The following is an 8425-nucleotide window of genomic DNA, read 5'->3' on the forward strand; positions in this document are numbered from 1 at the left end:
CTTAATGCGACTCTTCCCTTTAGCTTACAACACGATCAGGCCTCAGAGATCCTCAGCTGGTGGAGCTGAAGTGAGCCTGGCTGCGATGTAATTTGAAAGAGCAAAACGAACATACTTAATTGTAGGGTCTGGCCTAACACTACACTGTTCTCCTCCTTTTTATATCACCACTGGGGATCCTAGTTTCCTGTGATAAAACCCCAAAATTCTCCAATGAAAAGAACATAAAAATCCATTTTCCACAATTAAAATGAAACACTGAACTTCAGTTTCCCTATCCACAATATATATAAGTACCAGTTGAACACAATATTTTATTGATATATTTACAATGTTTAAGCAATTTCAAAGCCTACCAGTGCCATCAATTATTATAATAAAATAAAATAAATAGAATTTAAATTTGGTTAGATTTACCCAATACTTATATGTTTGTAGTCTATATTTTCAGAAAATTGGGGTGGGGGGTGCGTTAATGCACACAAAAAACTCAAAAATTGCTTTTATCTTAACATTACTGACTTGCTGAGTTAGTCTTGGAGGCCGAAGTGAAATTTGAGATGCATTAAAACATGACCCCCTATACGCCATTGCGTAACCTCCACACGCTGGAAGCAGTTTACTGGAATATGTTTAGCTATGTACAGTAGAACCCCATTTATTAGAGCCTCCATTATCTGGCTCTCCATATTAACCAAACAGGGCCGGCCCACAACATTTTGGCACCTGAGGCGGGGAGCTCAAATGACACCCCCATGCCCCCTCGCTTGGGCCAAAACTTTGAAAGTTCTCAATTCTGCCTTCTTTCTCTTCTACTCCTCTCATGGCACTGCTCTGCTACCCCAATAAAGGAGAACTAACAACTTAAAATGCCTTGTTCAAAAATTTTAAGTAACACTTAACTTTCAAACGCCTGAACAGCAAATGTAACTTTTCTTGTCCGCGTAGTAAACACTGGCATTTTTATCTGTTTGAATAATCAAAATGGTGCTTTCCGTGCCTTCTTGGTTGCAAAGATTTGAACTGCTTCCTGAAGGTCCACAGTCTGGGCCAGCTCATGCTCTATTGAGACGGTTGCAAGGCTGACCAGCCTCTCCTGTGTCATTGTGGCGTGTAGATGTGTTTTTATTAACTTCAGCTTGGAGAAGCTTCGTTCTCCACTGGCAACTGTTACAGGAAGTGTTAGAAGTATGCGCAGAGCAACAAAAGCATTTGGAAAGAGGGTAGTCATCTTATTTTGTGCACATATATTCCAGAACAGTGTTTAGAGTTGATCCTGCTGAAATGTATCTTGAAAGGACTTTCAGTTCATCACCTAAATCACTCACATCAATATTGCGAATGTCATCATGTGTCAACACTGTCTCTAGTGCCCTGCATTGCTGGTGTAGGCCTTCTTCAGGTATAGTGAGGAGTTTTAGAATATCCTACAACATCCCAAATATACTGCTGTGTTCCTTGAGCTGCATGAAACGTTCTTCAACTGACTGTATTGCACAATCTAGCACCTGGTTAAAGGATTCAACTTTGAATTGTTGTTTGGGGTCTCTTATGGGATTATCCTGTGCCTTGTAATCAAAATGTCTTCTTTTTCGGTGACTCTTGTATTCTTGAATGGGTGGGAAAATAGCTTGAATGGGTGGGAAAATAGTGAAGTTCCTCTGCCAACTTATGTGCACTCTTCAGAACATTTTGAAATTCCTCATCTGACCAGTAAGACTTTGCTTTGTTCAGCTGTTCCATTACTCCAGATATATCAAGGTCAACACCTTGGAGTCTCTTGCTTACAACATTTATTTCAAACAGTATGTCATGCCACAACACTAAGCCACACAGAAATTTGAAGTTATGTATGTTTCTGGTGATTTCATTTCCCTCCGCCACTGTTCTCCCATGAACAGTGCCTGTCATAACACTATCCTCCATAATGGCAACTGTGGTATCATCTTTCTTCCCAATCTGGTGTTTGATAGGCTTTATCTCTTCCACTCGACTTTCCCATCGTGTGGCACTCAGTGGTTTCAGTGTCAGAGAGGATGTTCCCAGATGTTGCTTCAAAATTTGCCATCGATAAGTTGATGCAGAGAAAAATGCATAGATGCTTTGAATTACATTAAAAAATTCAGCAGCCTCACGAGAAGCTGATGCTGCATCACTGACCATCAAGTTCAATGAATGAGAACTGCATGGGACAAAAAAAGCTCGAGGGTTTAACTCTCGGATCCGTGTCTGCACTGCTCTGTTCTTTCCTCTCATGTTGGCACCATTATCGTAGCCCTGACCTCTTCTGTCAGCTGTCGCAATTCCCGTCTCTTCCAGCTTTTTAAGAAGCACATTTGTCATACCAGCTCCTGTAGTATCATCAATGTCAATACAGTCTAGAAAATCCTCTGGCAGTCACCACTGCAGGGACATTTTCACTAGGCTCTGTTGTTGTTACAAAACACACCATTAAAGTAGTTTGTTCCATATGGCTGATGTCAGGTGTGCAGTCCAGAATAACAGAGTCATATCTTGCTGACTTCAGATCTGCCACAATCTTCTGTTTGACTTTTGTTGCCAGTATGATCTCATTTTGAATTGTTTTTCCAAGGTAGTGGTGTGTGACTCTTCTTAAATACTCTTGGAGTACAGCATCAAACTCAGCCATCAGCTCCACAACTTTAAGGAAGTTTCCATTGTTTGGCACGTACAGCTGATCTGAAGTGCCACACAGGGCTAGGTTTTGGGTCGCAAGCATTCTCACAATGGCAATGAGCCTTTTCAGAACGTTTTACCAGTAAAGAGACTCTGATGCAATCTTCTCTTGATGCTGATCATCTATGGTGGCCTTTAACTTTAGTCTCATCTCAAGCTTTTTCCACCTACGGAATGCTCTCTGGTGATTTGCTGCCTTCTCATGGCATGCCAGATTTCTAGCCAGATTTTTCCAGTCCTTCATTCCTGTAGAACCCAGTGTGGCTGGAACATTAGACTGGAAGAGTTTGCAACAAAAACAGTATGCAGCATTCTGCGTTTTTGAGTACATACGCCACGGCCTCTCCACTTTGTCACCATTGGGGATTTCACGCCAGTAATGTGTTGGATGGAAACTTCTATTTTCATTGTCTTTGGGGAACATGAAGTTTTTCACTTGCTGTGGCCTGTGCAGTACAAGGAAGTCCCTCAGGCTACTGCTCAAGTGGGTCCACAGTCCCAGATCATCTAGACTTAAGGAACTAAACTCAGCAGCAGCTGTTTCTTGTGCCCCCACCACACTCTTCTCTGATCTACACTTTTCTTCAGGAACGTGCATGGTTACATCCATTTGAGATGGAGATATGGATGCTGCAGTAGCTGCCAGGTCACCTGCACTCTGACTAACTGGAAGATCAGGCATCTCCTCACCACTCACATCCTCCCTGGGGCCGGAAGGTCCACCGTGAACATTTGTGTCTATGTATCTCAGGAGAGCTCCTTCCTGCTTAGATAGAAAAGCTTCCTTTGCTTTCTGTCTTTTCCCAAATGCTGCCCCAGAGGGGCATTTTCTTCTTTCACTCATGACTGCTGTTCTAGGCCAGCTAGAGTGGCTCTCAACACTCAATTGAAGGGGACAAATAAGCAGGCTGGTAGCAGGGCCTGAGTGAGGGAAGATATCAGCATCTTAAGGGCCTAACTGGCTCCTACTACTTCAGTTGACTGCCTGTTCTCCTCAAGTGGGTTCAGGGAAGCAGCAGGACACAGGAAGCTCCCTGAGAAGTTGGGGTTAATCAGTCCAGGTTCCTGGGGGTAGTAGAGAGGTACATAAGAGTCTCCTCCTCCTCTCTCTCCCTGCAGCTCCTGCTGCTTTCTGTGATTCCCTCTCCACTTTTCTCCTGCCTGCCTGTTCTGTCTCTTGTGCCCTCCTTCCTCCAGCCCAGCACTCCACCATCTCTGTGCATCTCCAGCAGAGAGAATCCAGCCCCACACAGTCTGCCTCAGTTCGCCTCATGGTAAGGCCAGCCCTGTAACCGAACCACCAGCTGCTTGGGTCGCTGGGGCTCGGGCAGTCAGCACATTCAAAAATCAACGACAAGAAGGGGAGTTGTGCACATTGAATAAGTGACACTGGCACTGTCAGTAAAATTTAGTTAATATATGTTTATTTTTTCACAAAATATAAAAACTAAAGATTCTCTGTAAAAATGCAAATTCAGCATTTTTGTGCACTGTTCTGTGGCGAACGGATTTCTAGGATCCCTGATCACCACCTGTATTTGATTGGAATTCTCTGCCAGTTCTTCTCTCTCATACTCTCCTGTCTCACACACTCCCCCAGGGGGAGCCCAGCCTGCAAACCACATCCAGCGAGAGAGAGAGAGAGAGAGGAGGATAAATTAGTGAGTTTCCTCTCCTTCTTCACTGTGCAATGCATGTTTATCTGGGCCCTAAGAATCATTGTGGAGTTGTCTTTCTGGATGCTGTTATTCCCATTCGGTTGGCTCATGTATCAAGGAAAACTCAAGGATCACATAAATGAAATTCTATGCACCACTCTGAACTGCATACAAGAAGCAACGAGGAAAAAATAAATGTTTCTTAAACAAGCTAATTAAAACAAATAACAAATAACAGGAAGCCACCATCTCGACAAGTCGAGAATGCAAAGCAGGAGTGGAGAGATCAGCTGTCATGCTAACTAAAATACTTTTTCCATTATAGTAAAAACATGGAAACTACCCAATTATCAATATTTTCTGCATCAGATTCTCATTTACACTACAGTCCCTTTACTCTGCTCCTTAAAGTTCACATACATGTAACTGTAAAATGTACTTTATTCCCACTTTACGGTCCCGTTACACTGACATTGCAGTATAAAGTAAATGAGGATCAGACCCTCTATTACATCGGATGAAGTGAGCTGTAGCTCACGAAAGCTTATGCTCAAATAAATTGGTTAGTCTCTAAGGTGCCACAAGTACTCCTTTTCTTTTTGTCAATACAGACTAACACAGCTGCTACTCTGAAACCTCTATTATGACTGTTATTATTATTATTTGTCTGACAGTAATGCCCAGAGGCCCCAGGATCAGGGCCCCTTGGAGTTAGGTGCTGTACAAACACTGAACACTGTCCTGAGGAGCTTACATATAATTTGAAACAAGATGTAATAAATGGATGTGACAAATAGGAAGGGAAAAGAAGGTAACCATACTAAGACCATAGGGTTGCATAGGGTTACAGTGTGCACAGCTAGATGGTTCTGAGTCATTTTAAAGATATTTTTAAACTAAAGTAAATAAAATAAATAAAATCAGCCATTATTATTATTTATAATACAAAATCTCCTAGGGGCCGCAACAAGACAAGGGCCCCATTCTATTAGGTTCTGTACATATATGTAATAAGAAAAAGTCCCTTCCCCAAAGCCCTTATAGTCTAAATAGACAAAATAGAGAAAGAGTGAGAGGGAAACGGAGGTCTAGAGAAAAGAAGTGATCTGCCCAAGGTCTTGCAGCAGATCACACTGCTGTATCACTGTAGTGTAGACATATTACAGCTATAAAATAGGTTATTCCATCAGTGTAGTAAATCCAGCTCTCCGAGAGGCGTAACTAGGTCAACACAAAAAATCTTCCATTGGCCTAGGGGGACGTGCATGACCAATTCCCATTAACCCTTCAGAGTCAGATTTGTATGTGGGAACTGTAACCGCAAGCGACATCTAAATTCAAACCTAGTGAGGGAGTGTCTCAGTCTCTCCTTCAAGATGGAGTGTAAGCACACTTGTTCCTCGCCGCCTTATGGGAGAACGTTACCCAGCAAAAGTAATAGTGGGTGGTCATTATGGCTGATAGGGAAACCAGCTGCCCCCTCCCTGGCCAAAGGATATCATGGCTGGTAGGTTGCACTTTGTCCTTCATTCCTCCTCTTCCTCCATGTGGAAAAACAGCAAGGAAGGGAAAAATATCCATCATCAGATAAAATAAAATCCTTAGGCACTGTCTGCTGGCTGTTTTGTCCCCAGCATCCCTGTGAGTGTGTAACTCACCTTTTAACAAAGGAGTCGCATTTTCACTTTCCATTTCACTGCTGTGATAAACCTAAAGAGGAATCCCTTTCTTATCCTCTGAATCTGAGTAATTCCAACACCATCAGACATTGCTGAGGGCATGGAAAAGGTTCCATCATTCTCAGGGCCGGCTCTAGGCCCCAGCAAAGCCAGCCCATGCTTGGAGCAGCACGATTCCAGGGGCGGCGTTCTGGCCACTTTTTGTTTTTTTTCCTCTTGGGCAGTTGCGCTCTCGGAGCTTGGGGCGGCAAATTATTTGCTTGGGGCGGCAAAAAAACTCGAGTCGGCCCTGACCATTCTGGTCTCTCCTGGGCTGCTCTTTGAATGTCCTCTATGTTGTTAAATCCTGTAAGTTTTCCCTCTCTGAGTACTGTTCAAAGGAGGGGACGGCTCGTTTTGCGTTTCTTCAGCTGCCCAGTGGCGCACTTGCCATGGAAGACACACTTGCTTCATTCTTCATACATCTCAAATATTTTCATCTTCTCTCTTGGATAACATTATAGATAAGGGATTGTTGAACACTAACAAAATTGTGGTATTTGTTATAAAGTAATTCAGTTTAATACCTAGAATATTTCTAAGGCAATTTCTTTTGAAGGCATATAGACATCTGCCTATACCTTTGGTGGATTTCCACCTTTCACATCCATATGTTAATATGGAAATAACAGCTGAGTTAAAGATCTAACTATGAACCTTTAAGTTGTAGATTTTCAATGGCCAAATCTTGTTTAAGCTGGTAAATGCAGCTGCTGCCTTGTGACCTTATTCCCTTCTGGATATTCCCAGTGGCTTCCACATTATTGCAACATGTGCATTTTTTTCTTAGTGATTGTAATTGACTTTTAGTTCCCATGCAATTTAATTATTCAGAGAATAGTAGGATAATGCAATCTCTGTATAGATACACTTGACTTTCAATAGAACTTTGGCTCTTAAGTTACTTGGTGCTTTTGATATTTTTAACTTGTTTAATGGAATAACCATGACTAACTCTGCTGTGTCAGTTTCTTGTGAACTGCTTACATTAGTGATGGTTTATTCCATTTACTGGTATTAAATGTTTTGAGGCTCTGGAAAGTCAAATTTTAAAGTAGGCCCCACAGTAAGGAAATCAGTAGCCCAAGCTTTGTTTCCTCTCTTTCGATAGCTTGAGCTGTCTGTCAAAATCTTGGAGAAGTAGTTTCTTCATTTTAGCATATGGCTATCTCCTTTATATTTGTTGGAACATTTAGTCCAGTTTTGGAGGCAGTCTTGGAGGATTTTGTGATGAATGTTCCCTTCCAAAATCTGTTCTTATGGATGTGTTGGGAGCCTCTGAATTCCTAGGAAGAACCATGCTGATTGCTACAAAAAGGACTGTGAATTCATAACTCTTTCTTCTGAAAGAAATCTGAAACTTTTTCAGACTGCAATAAAACCAAAACTCTAATTAAGCATCTTTTGCTACTATAGACAGTAACAAGGTGTTATTACATTGAATGAAAATCCTTTTTGTATCTACTGAGCTCTAAGCGCAGCCTCTATAATTCTAACAACCTGAATGATTTAAAAAGCAGAAAGTATCAACCCAGCACTGCAGTGAATTAATAATCAGGTAACAGCTGCTAGCATTGGGGGACCTCTCAGGCCACATGGCCCAGGGAAATGTCTAGCTAAAAGCAAAAGAATGTGCAAAACTTACTATCTCCTGACATCCATACAGAATTCTGAAGCCAATAGTTAGTTCCCCCTGTTAACAATTTTGTGACCCATCTAATTGTGCTGGTGAGATCCTCACTTTCTTCTTATTATTTATTCGTATGCAGGTAGTGCTCCCAATGTGCAACGTGCTAAATACCACCGCCCCACCCACTTGTGGCACAGAGCTTACTTTGTAAGGAGAGTGATCACTTTAGATAAGCTATTACCAGCAGGAGAGTGGGGTGGGGGGAGAGAAAACCTTTTGTAGTGATAAACACCCATTTTTTCATGGTCTGTGTGTATAAAAACATCTTCTGTATTTTCCACAGTATGCATCCGATGAAGTGAGCTGTAGCTCACGAAAGCTCACGCTCAAATAAATTGGTTAGTCTCTAAGGTGCCACAAGTCCTCCTTTTCTTTTTGCGAATACAGACTAACACGGCTGTTACTCTGAAACCTGTCATTATGCAAGGCACTGCATTTAGCCGTATGGAGTGGAAATCTATCAACTGCATGAAAAAACTTGTACAGATACAGACAGACATCATCTTCCTTTCCAAATGTAAACAGATGGACATCGTACCAAAAGGACTGAAGGTAAAAAATCCATTACAATCTACACACCACACAGACTATGCTGACAGCTTGTGCCACACGCTCTCAAAGAAACTGCAGAATCACCTGATCAACATCCTCTACAGCAAACA

The sequence above is a fragment of the Lepidochelys olivacea genome, assembly GCF_965140295.1.
Source record: "Lepidochelys olivacea isolate rLepOli2 genome assembly, chromosome: 10".
In the NCBI taxonomy this organism is placed as follows: domain Eukaryota; kingdom Metazoa; phylum Chordata; order Testudines; family Cheloniidae; genus Lepidochelys; species Lepidochelys olivacea.